This window comes from Macaca fascicularis, chromosome 7 (assembly GCF_037993035.2).
Source record: "Macaca fascicularis isolate 582-1 chromosome 7, T2T-MFA8v1.1".
Taxonomy (NCBI): domain Eukaryota; kingdom Metazoa; phylum Chordata; class Mammalia; order Primates; family Cercopithecidae; genus Macaca; species Macaca fascicularis.
Window position 1 is genome coordinate 123,645,240 of NC_088381.1, and position 16,107 is coordinate 123,661,346.

The window sequence follows — 16,107 nt, forward strand, 5'->3', positions numbered from 1 at the left end:
TTTTAAAAAATGTTCTCATATTAATGACCTTTTATACTAGAGCACAGTCTAGATTTCCTGTACAAAGAATGAGGCTCATGAGTAATTGAGGAAATGATGAAATCCAGCCGTTGTGACACTGTTCCTTATCTAGGATCTCTCACTTTCTCCCCAAAGCCGCTTATTAGGGAATTTTTTACAGTGATTGAACATGGCGAAAGAGCAGAGGACAAATCTCAGAAGGACAATGAGATAAAAATGGAAGATTTTCCTTCTGGTTCTTTTGTTACAAAAGCCTTGTTTTAAAAACAAATTTCTCTACCTGCCAATAGCAGAAGTCACTTCCTTGGCTAGAAAAGCATTTTCTTTTCCTTTTTCAGTTCTCTAAAACTCATGTTGTATCCATTTTTAGGCAAACAAAACCTTTTTTTTAAACCTAGGTATAAGTAAGTTATAAATGTTAAATGCAAAAGAAGGGAGCTTTTATAGTCAGTATTACCTATGTTGGTACTAATCTCAGAAAGGGCTACTGAAGGGAGCCATATATGGCAAGATGCTGCCAGTTCTGTGGCTTTCTTGTTTGCCCGCTGCATTACTTTGGAGAGCTGCCTCGAATGACCTTTATTGTTTATGGTTGAGCTGCACATGTAACAGTGAAGAGAAATCTGAAATAGTTGACTCCATCTTGCTTCTAACCTCACAAGCTAACTGCCTTTTCTCATTTCTGCATGCAGGCCAAGTTAACTATGGTAGAAATTTAGTTTATAGTTTAATTTAAAGCAAAGGTGATAACAGTCCCTTCCCAAAACTAACCCCTGAGGAGATAAGGAGGGTATACACACAAATAACCATGTTATGTTAAAAATGTACAGGAGCCTTGTGACCTGACCAAGGACAAGATGTTTTGCATCCCTTTGGATTCCTGCTGATACTCAGATGTCTGTGGTCACTGTGGTCACTTGTGGCCTGACCTCAACCCCTAACCTCCTCCTTGTTTCCCTTTCCCCAATATAAAAACAAGCTTGAGATTCATGCCTTTATTTTTATTTTTATTTTTTCAAGACTGAGTCTTGCTCTGTTGACCAGGCTGGAGTGCAGTGGCAAGATCTCAGCTCACTACAACCTCCACCTCCCAGGTTTAAGTGATCCTCCTGCCTCAGCCTCCTGAGTAGCTGGGATTATAGGCGCGAGCCACCATGCCCAGCTAATTTTTGTATTTTTAGTAGAGACAGGGTTTCAACATGTTGGCCAGGCTGGTCTTGAACTCCTGACCTCATGATCCACCTGCTTTGGGCTCCCAAAGTGCTGGGATTAGAGGTGTGAGCCACTGTGCCTGGCCGAGATTCATGTCTTTAAAGATGGTTCTTTACAACACTAGTCTGCCATCTTCTTGGTTTGCTGGCCATTGAAATAGTCGTTTTCCTTGCCCCAACAACTTGTCTCTTGACTTACTAGTTATTGTGCAGTGAGTGGTATGAGTTTTGGACTTGACAACACACATACAAACCAAACAAAAAAGTAATTTTCAATTATAAATCTCTTATAGTGTGTTTAAGCAAGTATAAGAACATGCATGCGTTGTAAGAATGACAAAAAGATAATATCTAGTTTTGGCTACGTGGTGGGGCAAAGCACCTTCTTGTCTCCTGTTGGCAAGAGTTTGAATTGGTATAATTTTTCTGCAAGAAAATTTGGAAAAATTCTTTAAGCACTAAAAAGGTGCATATTTTTTGATGTAACAATGCCATTTCTAGCCATGTCTTCTAAAGATATAATTACAGTTTTGAACAGAGATTTAGCTATATGGATGTTCATTGTAGCATTGTTTATAATAACAATGAAAATTAGAAATGACTTACATGTCCAATAATAGAATCTTGGTAAAATAAATTATAGTTTTTCCATACAACAGAATAATTAGCAGCCAGTACAAACTGAGTTGTAGCAGAATTTTTAATGATACAATATATTAAGTCAATTAAGCAGGCCATAAATAGTACATTCAGTCTGATTGTAATTTGTTACAAAAAACAAGTGTGTGCAACTTTGATTTTCCAGCTTCCTCTAGCAACAAGAGGCTACACTTGTGGCTCTATTCCCCATCTAGTTTGATTGCACGACATTCTTTCTTCTAGAAAATTCCCCTTCCCTGTATCTCATTACCTTAGCCTGGAGCTTCATTTCTTTGCAGGACACCTCTCGTTCCCTTAATATCTCTCTTTATGAGGCTTTGCAGAAACATGGACAATGGGTTAGTTCTCCAAATGCAGGTTAGACTGAGCTGTGATGTGTAATGCAACTTTGCTAAGTGCTTGGGTATAATATATGGAAATTGCAAACAAAGAAGAAAAACTTAAAATTGATTATGAGATACATTTGCTCCTAGAAAACTTAAGCTTGTGTCAGTTCACCCATTGTGTCCTGTGGCTGGCTGTTTCTTTCCTTTTCATCCAGCCCATGGCCATTTTGCAAGGGCTAACTTATTACCTCTTGCCAGAGTGTCCTTCAGCTTATCTCTTCCCAGGAGTCCTTGCCACCAATCTCTCTGAGACCTTGAAGAGGGAAAAACAGCTCGCCTAAAAGGAAACATCATTTGTAGAAATTAATTCCACCCATATGAAGGATAGTTGCATTTACATTAATTGTGCTGAGTGATGTAACTTAGTGTGTGAAACCTCCCCATTTCAGAATGGGGGTTCAGAAAAGGCCATGAAAGAGATCTCTCCACACCTCTTACTCCCCCAAACAAAAGGACAACCTGACTCAAAAAGAAATACCAGCTATCATTCTAGAATGCAAAACTTCTTGTGATAATAAAGGAAAATACTGTACCTTTCCCCTATACTTTTGCTTTTTACCAATAGTGTTAATAACAACATAAAAGAAATTCAGTGTCAACTAGAACACTTATTCTACCTATATATGGGTATAGAAAACCCTTGAGATGTGCCCTAACATATAAGCAACAATGACCTCTAGGTGAAGAGTTTATTAGTTATCTATTCCTGTGTAAGAAATTATCCTGGAATTTAGCAGCTTAACACAACACTTTATTATGTCACAGTTTCTGTGGGGCAGGAATGTGAGTGTGGCTTAGTTGTCTTGGGGCCTCTCACAAGGCTGCAGTCAAGGTGGTGGCTGAGTCTTCACTCAAGGCTCAACTGGGGAAGGCTGTGCTTCTATACTTACTCAGTGGCTCAGGGTACTGGCTGTTGGCTATGGGCAAGAGATGTTAGTTCCTTGCCATGTGAGCCTCCCAATAAGGCTACTTCCAACATGGCAGCAAGTTCTGTGTGTGTGTATGAGAGAGAAAGCAGTGGGTAGAGAGAGAGGGAAAGGTCACAGGCTTTTTAGTAGTCTAATGTGTTGGGGGTCCACAACACCCATCCCTTAGCTTTGATGATTCAGGAGGAGGACTCAGAGGGCTCAGCACATAGTCATACTCATGGCTGTTATTTATTACTGAGAAAAGATAAAGCAAAATCAGTAAAGGAAAAAGGTGCATGAGGTAAAGACCAGAGGGAACCAGGCACAAGTTTCCAAGTCCTCTGACAGTGCAGTCACATAGGACAGACTTCACTCCCCTAGCAGTGAGCTGAAACACGTGTGAGATGTTTGTCACTAGACAACCTCATGGAAGCCCAATTCCCAGGGTTTTTTATTGTGGGTTAGTCACATTGACAACTGATGTCTAGCACATACCCATATTCTAGATTTCCAGAAGGAAGGCTGATGTTCAGCATAACCATTGTTGGCACAAACAGCTTAGGCAGAAACTGAGTCCTTCTTATCAGGGTATGAGGGGAACCCTTTCTCATGAAATGCAAAGGCCAGTCTTGTAAGCAGGACTATCTAAGGAGAACAGTCTCAGGCCTGCTATGTTAACTCTTTTCTGCATACCTAATCTTAGAAATGACACCCACTGCTTTTTCTGTATGTGTTCACTAGAAGTGAGTCACTAGGTCCAGCCCCAGACAAGGGGAGGAGCTTACAGAAGGACATAAATGCTAGGAAAGAAATGTCACTGGGGGCTGTCTTAGTGACTACCCACTACATGGGGTGATTTTACTTTGTCTCATTTGTATTTTCTGTCTTTCTCTCTAATGATATGTAGTACTTTTATAGTAAGAAAAAGCCATAAAAACATAATTATGTATACAACTTTGGTGGAAGAAAATTGGGCTTCCTGTTGGTACCGTCTACACGCATAGGTGTGGATTTTTATGGTGTAATAATTCTCGATGGTATTAGAGATGCTGAAGTTACCTGTGTGGAAACATTGGAATGTTGCTAGTTATAAGGATAAGTGCTGGATTTTTAAAAATTTTGGTATTTTTAATAGCAGCAGCAGTGGTAGGGGAGCTGAACTTGACAATAATTTGTGAAATGGCAGGATATGGAGGCTAAGGGAAACCCATCAGGAAGCTTCAGACCAAGGCAAATATTGTGCCTTGAGATGTTTGTCAAGAAACCCTGCAGGTCATCGTTTAATGTATGTCAGTGTGGGGACAGCTGCGGGGACAGAATGAGGAGGTGTGTGGAGGGTGGAGGATGGAGCAGGGCACTTCTATCCTGAGCTGTGGGTGGGGGCACGTGGCAGGGTAGCAATTTCACTGCTGCTCTGAAGGGAAAAGATGAGATCTGGGAGAGAGAAGGAGAATGTACCTCTTCCCTCTCTGCTTTTCAGCTCAGGATTTCAGAGAGGAAGGGACTCTGGCCTGGGAGAGGAAGATGAACCTATCATAGAATGACTGAGAGCTGTTGCCTGCTGGTCTAGTGTCCATGGTAGCAAAGATGCCCACTAAACTTCAGAGGTAGGCAATGGCACAGGGACTCAGGAGTACCGCTGCTGTTAGGTATCAGAATCATGGACGTTTTATGAGAGAGAGGCAGAGGGCAGGAGAGGAGAGGCGCAAAGCATTCAGAAGGTCTCCTCTAGTATCCACAACACCCCACACTTGCTTCATCTTTTTCCCCCACAGTCATTAAAACCTTCTAATGCACGATTATTATTTTATTATGTTTGTTTTTTGTCTTTTCTCTCCACCTTAATATAAGTTTTATGAGGATAGGAATTTTGTCTGTTTTGTGTCTGTTGTATAAACAGGCACTCAACAAACATTGTAAAATTGAAATAAAAAACACATATGCTAGTACTTCATATTCATTGCCTTGCTCTGTTGCTTATTGGTATTTAGATAAAACTGCATGTGTTTGCCTTTTAACTTTGTGAATTCATCTGTAGAGCTCTATGAACTTTAAAACAGATTTTTCAATATTATAAGTGAAGGAAACTAGACACAAAAGGCCATATATTGTATGATTCCATTTATATGAGATGTTCAGAATACACCAATTCATAGAGATGGAAAGTAGATTAGTGGTTGCCAGGGGCTGCAGGGCAGAGGGAGTAGAGAGTGACTGCTAATGGGTATGGGTTTCTTTTCTGGGATAATAAAAATGTTCTAGAATTAGATAGTAATAATGGTTGTGTAGCAGGACGAGCTGCAGACCAAACTCCTCAGACACTGAGTTAAAGAAGGAAGGGGTTTATTCGGCCAGGGGCATCAGCAAGACTCCTGTCTCAAGAGCCGAGCTCCCTGAGTGAGCAATTCCTGTCCCTTTTAAGGGCTCACACCTCTAAGGGGGTGTGTGTGAGAGGGTCATGATCGGTTGAGCAAGCAGGGGTACGTGACTGGGGGCTGCATGCACCAGTAATTAGATTGGAACAAAACAGCATAGGGATTTTCACAGTGCTGTTCTATACAATGTCTGTAATCTATAGATAACATAACTGATTAGGGGTCAATCTTTAACTACCAGGTCCAGGGTATGGCGCCAGGCTGTCTGCTTGTGGATTTCATTTCTGCCTTTTAGTTTTTACTTTTTCTTTCTTTGGAACCAGAAATTGGGCATAAGACAATATGAGGGGTGGTCTCCTCCCTTAGTTGCACCACTCTGTAACTATACTAAAACCCACTGTAGGAGAGAAAAGTAATATACTTTCTTCATCTATTGCAAGGTTCATGACTGACACTCCTATAACAAAAGACAGATTAACAAGAGAAAAGGGTAATACATTTATATAGTCCATTCTCATGCTGCTAATAAAGCTGGATCTAGTGACTCACTTCTAATGAACACAATACGGCAAAAGCAGTGGGTGTCATTTCTAAGATTAGGTGTGCAGAAAAGAGTTAACATAGCAGGCCTGAGACTTTTCTCCTTAGATAGTCCTGCTTACAAGACTAGCCTTTGCATTTCATGAGAAAAGGGTTCCTCCCATACCCTGCTAAAAATAATAAATATACCCAAGACTGGGTAATTTATAAAGAAAAAGAGGTTTAATGGACTCACAGTTTCACATGGCTGTGGAGGCCTCATAATCATGGCAGAAGGTGAAGGAGGAGCACAGTCATGTCTTACATGGCAGCAGGCAAGAGAGCTTGTTGGGGGGGGAGCTGCCCTTTTTAAAACCATCAGATCTCATGAGACTTATTTACTATCACGAGAACAGCATGGGAAAAACCCACCCCATGATTCAGTTATTTCCCACTGGGTCCCTCCCATGACACTTAGAGATTATGGAAGCTACAATTCAAGATGAGATTTGGGTGGGAAAACAGCCAAACCATATCAGCATTTATTCAACCAAAGTTTTATAGGACATGAAAGACTTCAGAAATGAAGAACCCAAGACTCAGGGAAAAGTGTCTATTTTTGTGCTTAGGTTTGATGAAGAATGGATAGTCATGTAGAAGTATAATTGGTCAAAAAGAAGGTGTGGCCTAATGGCAATAAACTGAGGGGAACATAGCAAGGCCTGTTTGTTCAGATTCTTAATGGCGTCTCTACATCTTCATTCTTTTCCTCTGGACATAGAGCAGGACACCCGTTACATGAGGGTCTTATGACCTATTTTCAGGGAAAGCAGGACAAAGAATTCTCTTATGGCCAGCTGTCACACAGAAAAGCAGAAGGTCTGAAAATGGCCTTATTTCTGTGGTTTTCCCAATTTCCGAGGTGTCATATTTTGCAGTAACATGTCCTGAATCCTGATGCCACTGAATTGTGTACTTTAAAAGGATGAATTTTGTGGTATGTGAATTATATCTCAATAAGATTGTTACTAATGACCCACAGATTTGTCATTAATTTCCCATGAGGTAAAGGTGGTTGTTTCTTTCCACAGATAAAATCTAATAATATCTTTCTGCAGATGTATCAGGGGGCTTGTTGGCCACCTGATTTTTGACTCCTTACCATTCGGTGACATTAGGCAAGTTACTGACTTGACTCCTGGGGCCTTATTGCTCTCCTTTGAACAATTAGCACACTAATACCTACAACTAAGTGCCATGTGGGAGGTCAAATGCATTGGCCCATGTGCAAAGCCTACCACTGAGCTTAACAGATGGACACAGAGCTCAGTCCCAGTCCTGTCCTCCTCCTACCTTAGAAGACCTGTAGAGCACCTGGGCCAGTGGCAATGCAAGCTATTAGAATCTGATCACTGAGGTAGGATCCATTTCCTGGCATCAGAAATAATGCATCACCTCTTGAAGCCTGTTTTTCTGCAACAGTTCAGCATGCTTATGTTCACTAGTTGTCACAGAAAGTCCCTGTCACTTGCTCTTCGTTCTCATAAAATCCAGAGCACAGGCTCTACGACTATTACTGAGTGCAGACAGACTCCTCCACTACTTCCTGTTGGCCCGGTGGCTCTGCAGCCTTTCCCTCGCACACAGCAGTGCACTGGCAGATGCTTCACAGTCAGTTCTCTGGGATATATATATATATATATATTCCTGATTTGTAGCATGTGCCAATTTTCATGGTGTAAATACTCCCACCATGGCTAATTTCAAGCTACCGATGTGATATTACTGAACACAGAGTTGGGAGGAGATGGGCACAGCCAGCTCTCTCAAGATGTGCAAATGTGCCCCAGCATACCGCTGACTTTGTGGGATAATTAAACCATCACTGCTTAGCAGAGCTTGTAGGCCGCTACCAGACACAACTGCTTAGAAAGAAAGGGGTTTCCTCACATGAATTTTCACAGCATGACACCTCTGCTGGGGCTTCTGACTTCTGAGAGCTCAGCATGTAACACACAAAATTATGAGCTTGAAGCTAGTGTTGAAAATCTGCACAGGGATTTAGAGAGGAGGTGAAGAGGTGGTTAAGATCCCACAGTAAGCCTGTTTTGGAGCTATATGTATGTATTTTTACCATATGTACCCTAGTATTGGAGACAGCACATTCAGGTCATTCAGATAGCATCAGACACTATGACTCGCAGCCTGGAAGAACTGAGTTTATGCATATTTGACAAGGTCAGAATCACATAACTAAGGTCTAAGGATTACAGGATGCATGATAAAGAGGAAGGCAAAGGTGTTTGGTAAGTTGGCAGCCTCATACACAGAAGCTATGTAAACCCAAACTAAGGAAGTCCTCAGTCCTCTGGTGGGCTGGCTCGTCCCCTTCGGGGTGGCAGGTTAAAGATGGAATGAGTTTCTGAGAGCAAAAACAAATATTGATTGAGGTGATTATGGAAATGATTTTGAATGCTGAGGCTGTTTAGAGACTGTAGGATGGAACGTGGAGGTGGACCTGTGCTGTTGTTTGCTGTGAGAATAATCTTCTGGTTAAGGACAATGGGTTGGTTAGAGCAACCTACCTTGTATAACAAACAAACCCCAGTGATTTCATACAAACACTGTCTTTCTCACATACCTGTCAAATGTAGGAGTTTCTTGTTTGGCTGGAAGTGAGGCAGCTCTACTTCAGGTAATCATTCAGAGATCCAGGTTGACTGAGTACTGTCTTCAACATGTGACTTTCAATATTCCCCTGTCAACAATACCAGCCAGCAAATAGGGGAGCAGCAAGTAAGGAGAGAAGGCATATCTACTTTTAAAAATTATTATTTATTTATTTATTTTTAGAGACAGGGTCTCGCTTTGTTGCCCTGGCTGGAGTGCAATGGTACAATCATGGCTCACTACAGTCTTGAATTCCTGGGCTCAAGCGATCCTTTTGCCTTAGCCTTCTGAGTAGCCAGGGCAACAGCGTGTACCACCTAGCTTGGCTCATTTTTTATTTTATGTTTTGTAGATACTGGGTCTCCCTGTGTTGCTGAGGCTGGTTTCAAACTCCTGGCTTCAAGCAATCCTCCTACCTCAGCCTCCCATAGCACTGGGTGTCACCACGCCTGGCCTCGTATCTACGTTTTAACCACATCTGTTCCATTCACATTTCTCTATGGACTCCTTTTGCAACACAGCAATTCTTGAACTGAGTGAGCATTAATTGAAGACCCTCTGCTTTTATGACAAGTTCTGTGACTCTTCAATCACTGAGTAGACTCTGGCTACCCAGCCACTTCCCAAGAATAGATCTGCATTACAGAGGGGAACAAAATCTTTGCTGGGCAGTAAGCTCTGTCTGCCACAGATAGGAGCAAAATGTGCTCAAAACGGTGCTAACCAAGAGTTTTCTTTTGTTCAGACTATCTGCACTGAAATAAGCTGGACAAGTTAGCATTTTATCTCATATGTTTCCTTTCAGAGGAAACGTTATGTTAGTCAAGACAGTGTGGTTCTATGTTAAGCTGATAGGGCATGGGGAATTGCACTGGGTCTCTCCCCAGCAGGGCAGTTCTTGAGGGTGTGGCCTCTCAGCACTGGGGGAGTTATTAACTGAAGCCCCCTGCCCTTTCTTCCATAACAACTCCTCTGATTCTTAGTTCCTAAGGCTCTTGTTAAATCTACTAATTTACTAACTCACTGCCCTTGGGATTTTAATTGAAACCAGCATGAGTAACATGCTTTGGCAATTTTTGGGGCAAATAGAGTACCCTTTACCCCCAACTAAAGTCACTTGCTAAGAATTCAAACCTATTCCATTTCTTTTCATGCCCAGAGATTTCTAGATTTATTTCCTCAGATTCAAGCCTGGAAGACAATGAACAGTAGATGAACATGTTGAAAACTGATGTTTTGGCCAGAGAAAATAAATATCTGTTCCTCAGTGTTTTGCACATGTGGGGGCACAGTGATCCACTTCGTTTGTTCTCCTCAAACAGAAAAGCAGGCAGTTAATTGAGCTTATGGCAATTAGTGTAGCTGTCAGGTGTGTGACCAGGCAAGGCCGTGGTGCTGATGGCAACAACAATGGGAGGGAAGAGCCCTGGCCATGGCTTTGAAACTGCCTTTGCAAAATTTTGACAGTGAGAGAAATCTGACATGGCTCACTCTGTCTTGTTTCTAGCCTTAGAGGTTGGTTGTCTTTGCTCATTCCTGGGTGTAGGCCAAGCTGACTTTGGGAGAAATTTATAGTTTAAATGATAATAGCCCTTCCCAAAACTAAACTGTTCTTGTAAAACTAATGAAAGGGCCACCAAGTTAGGGGGATGAGAAGGGCTAGAATTACCAGCCATTATTCTGCAGCTCATAAGATTTGCAACTTCCCCAATTACTCTTGCAGATAACATCACTATTGTAGAACCTAAGACTGGCCTTTTGAGATGTCTTTTCAGGTTTTTGCATTTCTAACGATGGGATGGCCCCACCTGGACCTGCCAACCAGTCCTGTGGCCCCCACCCAGGAACTGACTCAGCACAAAAGGACGGCTTCAGTTCTCTATAATTTCATCTCTAACTCAGCCAATCAGCATGCCCCCTACCCTAGCCCCTTGCACACCAAGCTATCTTTGAAAAAACCCTAACCTATGAGCATTTGGGGAGATTGATGTGAGTAATAACTGTCTCCTCACATCAATTGGACTCTTTCTTTACTGCAGTACCATGGTCTTGGTAAGTTGATTTTGTTTGTGCAGCAAGCAGGAAGAACCCATTGGGTGGTTACAGCTTGCATAGTTGAGCACCGTGCAGAGGAGCATGAGTCACCAGCTATCCCCAAGATATTCACAGCTCTGTTCAAACGTGAAGATTGGCAACTTTATACTTTTCTTTTGATGATATTCCAAAAGTCATTTGGTGGGCTTTAATATTTATGCCCAAGACAGTCACTCAGGTGAAACCTCCTTTCCAAAGATTATAACAGAAAAATAAGACCGTGAAAGAGATCTGACCTGAGTCTATCTTGCCTTTAAACTCCAAGCTGCCTTTGTTTATTCCTGGGGCAGGCCAAGCTAACTTTGGAAGGAATTTAGTTTATAGTTTAACTTTGAAACAAAGATGATTACAGCCTCTCCCCAAACAAACTCCCTCCTTGCTTGGTGTATTAGTCCATTTTCACAATGCTTTGAAGATACTACCTGAGACTGGGTAAGTTATAAACGAAAGCAGTTTAATTGACTCACAGTTCTGCATGGCTGGAGAGGCCTCAGGAAACTTACAATCATGGCAGAAGGGGAAAGCAGGCACATCATACATGGTGGCAGGTGACAGAGTGAAAGACCCAGGGGAAACTGCCATTTATAAAACCACAAGATCTTGTGAGAACTCCCTATCATGAGAACAGCATAGAGGAAACCACACCCATGATCCAATTACCTCCCACCAGTTCTCTCCCTCAACACCTGGGGATTACAATTGAAGATGAGATTTGGGTGGGGACTGAAAGCCTAACCATATCACTTGGGGACCAGGTTGCCTTTGTGAAACCAATTAGTGAAAAGATTAGAGATTATGGTTTAGGAGTCATGTAGCTACAGGCCACAAAATCACTAATCACCCCAGTTGCTCCTATAGATAACATCACTATCGTAAAGATTGGTGTTTGAGATATTTTGCAGACTCTGTATTCTGATGGATCAGCTGGTGCCAACCAGACCAGTAAACTGGCTCCTTTTATCTCATGGTCCCCACCTGGGAACCAACTCAGTGCAAGAGGACAGCTTTAACTCCCTGTGATTCCATTGCAGACCTGACTAATCAGTATTCCCCATTCCCTAGGCCCCTGCCTGCCAAACTATCTTTAAAAAATCCTAGCTTCTAAATTTTCGGGGAGCCTGAGTTGAGTAATAATAAAACTGCAATCTTCTGTTCAGCCAGCTCTGTATGAATTAAACTCTTTCTCTATAGCAATTCCCCATCTTGATAAATTCACTCTATCTAATTACAGAGCAAGATGAACCCATCAAGCTGTTACACAGGCTTCCGCAAAAGACAATGGATTAATGCTACCAACTATTTCCAGGCAGCTCAGCCCGTGAGGGCTAAAAATGTTGAAGATTTCTGTATTGAAAATCCCCTCTTCCTATCTCACTCTCTATTGCCTCTCTGTGGCTTCTTTTTCCTTTTATTGTCCTTGATATTTCACCAGTGTGAACTTGGTGGGGACTATGGCCCTCAGATGATGAACCAGATCCCAGACATTATACCCTTCTAGAGTTAACACTGACCAAAGATGTCTAATTGCCAGGATGGGGATATGCCTTGGAGCTGGTTTTCTTCTACATGATTGGGGTGAGAAATTGAATGGCTCCCACAGGGCTCTAGGAATGTGGGTTTGGCTGCAAGAACTCCAAGTAGCCTGATATTATGGCGTCTTCACTGAACAAATGCATTTCCTGCACTAGTCAGGATGAAGAAATATCGATTCTTATGCAAACAAGATCAAAATATTCAATTGTGTTTTATTTTCTCTGAGTGACAATCCATCTATCTTTTAGTATTTCCCTTACCAGGAAAGTTGAATGTGGAAAAATCCTAGAGCTTATTCAGGAATGGCAAATAGATATCATTTCACATGTGATCTCTAATAGATTGGTTGTGCCTGTCTGGAGAGTTATGCTGAGCAGAATTCTGACACTGCATCTACTTTTTGTATGAACAACAATCACAAATTGATTAGTAATGTCTGCCCTGGGTATAGGAGTCAGCAGTAGACATGTTTACCACATTCACTCATTCATTCAATCACCAAATATTGTAGGCAAGGCACTCTTCTAGGGACTATGGCACAGTTGTAATTGCTGAAGTTCTGTTCTAGGTACGGGGCAGTGTTCTAAGAACTGACTGTATTTATTCCTAACTGACCCATCAATTTATAGGTCTTGATAGGTCAAATGATTCATCCAAGGCCACAAAATTAGTAAGAGAGTCAACAAGAATATAGGACAGGACCCTGACTTCCTTGTGGTCTACCTTGTGACCCTTTCACCATCACCTGGGTGAACTGTTTATGAGCAATTTTTAATCTAAAGCTGTAGTTGCAGAAAACCTCTTGACCTACTCCCATATTTTTAGTCAATGGTGGACCTTCAATGTGGGTTGTAGCCCAGGAATAAGGAGACTTTTCTTCCTTCCTGGAACCTTCCATGCAGAATCACCTGCCATTTTCAAGAATGTAACAGAGGCAGCAAAGCATGTGGAAAATTCCTCTTTGTTGGCAAAGACCAATGTGACATTTAGTTGAATGAGGATATTATCCGAAGGCCCTATAGGGGTTAACAGTGCCTGAGGGGAGTGGGAGCTCCATGGATCAAGGTATCACATGGTAGTTGGGTGAGGTTTTTCCATGTCTGAATTCCAGGAAATTTTCCCTGATATGGTTCTGTTGTTCAAAGTAAGCCTGTTCTGCCCACGGCTTTTGAAAGTAGGCATGTCTAGATGGGTGGTGGAGGGGCACCTGGGGGGAGAGATCATATTTTCTCAGTAGAATTCAGTTTATTCCACCAGTTCCTGAACTCCCCACCTCACACCCATACTTTGTGGAAGGGTGTGTGTGCCTCCCTGCTGGGCTTTTCATCTGAACTTCAAAGCACTGTAAAACAGACTACTCTCTTTTCCTGCTTGGTCTCCATGGAAAAATGGTGAGATCTGACCTCCTCCCAGTGTCCAAACTTCCTTCTCAGAGCTTTAGAGTCCTGGATTAAGATTCCAGGAAGGGCAAAACCCAAGCCACAAGTGGGGAAGGCTTTGTTTCATGCATATGAATCATTTTTTCAAAGAAATCATAAAGAGGCTCATTTATGTAACCGTGTCTATTTAAGGACTTTTTGAGAGGGTTTCTAGGAAGTTAAGAAAAATCCAAGATATTCTAAAACACCTCTACCCATGGGACACTGTTCTAACAAGCTCATTATCTGTCATCAGATGTAGCAGGAGTTGTTGGGGCCTGGCCCAAGTCCCCTTAGTCTATCGTGGACATCATTCACAGATAGCTCCTGTACAGGCACAATGGCTTCCTCGGCTCCCTGGACGAGAATGTTCTCTGGCTGTGCTTCCTGGGAACAGACTTGAAGTGCTGGGAAATCAATACTCCGGGAGCCTTGCTCAGCCAAATAAGGGACACAGTGATCAATTCTGAGGTATCTTCTGCACAGTCCCTAAGAGGGTCCCAGTAGGACTGAGCCCTGGCTATCTGCAATTGTAAATTTCTGATTTATGCCCCTTAATTGGCTGACCTTCTTTCCCTATCTCAATTTCCAGCTCAGTCATTGTGCATTCTGGTCACCTCCATAGAAACACTCACACCTAAATCCTGGTCTCAGGGTTGGTTTATGGAAGAACCTAAACTAAGACCTGTCAAGCCTCTATGTCTTCTGCAGGGCCGAGCTGCCAAGAACTTCTTGAGGTCTGCAGCCTCCCCCTCTCTGTTGTTAGGTAGACAGATGTTTGCCCAGCCGGGATTTATCTTTTCCAGGGCAGGAGACATCACAATGTGGACAAAGTAAGATTCACAACTTGATGGAGATACCAGACTGACCCAAAGAGACTGCATCATTACTAAGCCCCGCACCTGCCTGGGTGGTAATAAAGAGGGAGAGCTCAGTGTCAGTGGCCATGAGATGACCCAACCTGGTCATTGACACACCAGGTGGTGTCTGTGGATCAGTGTTTGAGAACATCCACATTATCTTGATGGGGGCTAAAAGCAATGGGCTGGTTTGGGAAGACGAGGAGCTGGCCGTGCCTACTCCGTTGGGGTGGGCTGCGGGCAGAGGGAAGCTATGATCAAGAGATAGTCTCTGCTCCAGAAGAGTGCAGGGTCTCTTTTCCTTGTGAAAATCAGTCTCTTTATTCCCTTTGGGTAGCTGCATAAACCATCTCCTGGTAAATGCCAAATCCTCAGGCAAAATGGCCTTGTGTGCCTGGTGCAGAACATATGAACCATGTCATGAGTTTGAGCCCATATTGGACCATGGTTACAACTGAAGCCAGCTGACCTTCCTCCTCTTCCTGTTGTAGCTGAGGTTGAATCATGTGACTTATCAGATATCTTTGCCCTACTTTTAAGTGACACAACTAGGAAGTACAGTCACTCGTCCCCAGCCCAGCTGGAGGGCTGAGCCACGTGTCTATAGAGTGTCACTGACCTCTGGCCCCTGCTGCTTTTAACAAGTGTAGGGCCAGGTTCAGTTGTGTGGCATTGGCAGGGACTGGGGGAGAAGGAAAAGGCAGAAAGAAAAGAACCCTTTCGAAAGGAGTAGTCCTTATCTGAGAAATAGGAGGCATTCCTTTCTGGTGCATTTCTTTCTTCCGCATTTCCCTGCAGTGCCTTCAAAGGCCTGGCCTTCCCCGTGCTCTGTTTTCATCTCCACTCCTTCAGGACCAGCTAAGCTGGAAACTAGTGAGCACTGGGAGGTGACCAAGTGCGAATGGGTTAACATGTTGCTAATGATAATAGCTAATACTTGTTGAGCGGCTCACTTTGTGCAGGCACTCTGCTAAGGATGGCACAAGAATTACTTTGTCCAATTATCTCAACAATCCCAGGAATTAGGCACTATAATTAGTTCTATTTTTAAGATAAGAAGCTGAGACACAAATGTTAAGTAACTTTCCCAAGATCACACTAGTAAGGAGTCAGGCCAGTGTGTTTTTAACAAATGTTAATTCAGCACCTATGTGGTGTGAACCCCAAATATCAGAGAGAGGTCTTGGCCGGGCACGGTGGCTCAAGCCTGTAATCCCAGCACTTTGGGAGGCCAAGACGGGCGGATCACGAGGTCAGGAGATCGAGACCATCCTGGCTGACACGGTGAAACCCCGTCTTTACTAAAAATACAAAAAACTAGCCGGGCGAGGTGGCGGGCGCCTGTAGTCCCAGCTACTCCGGAGGCGGAGGCAGGAGAACGGCGTAAACCCGGGAGGCGGAGCTTGCAGTGAGCCGAGATCCGGCCATTGCGCTCCAGCCTGGGCGGCAGAG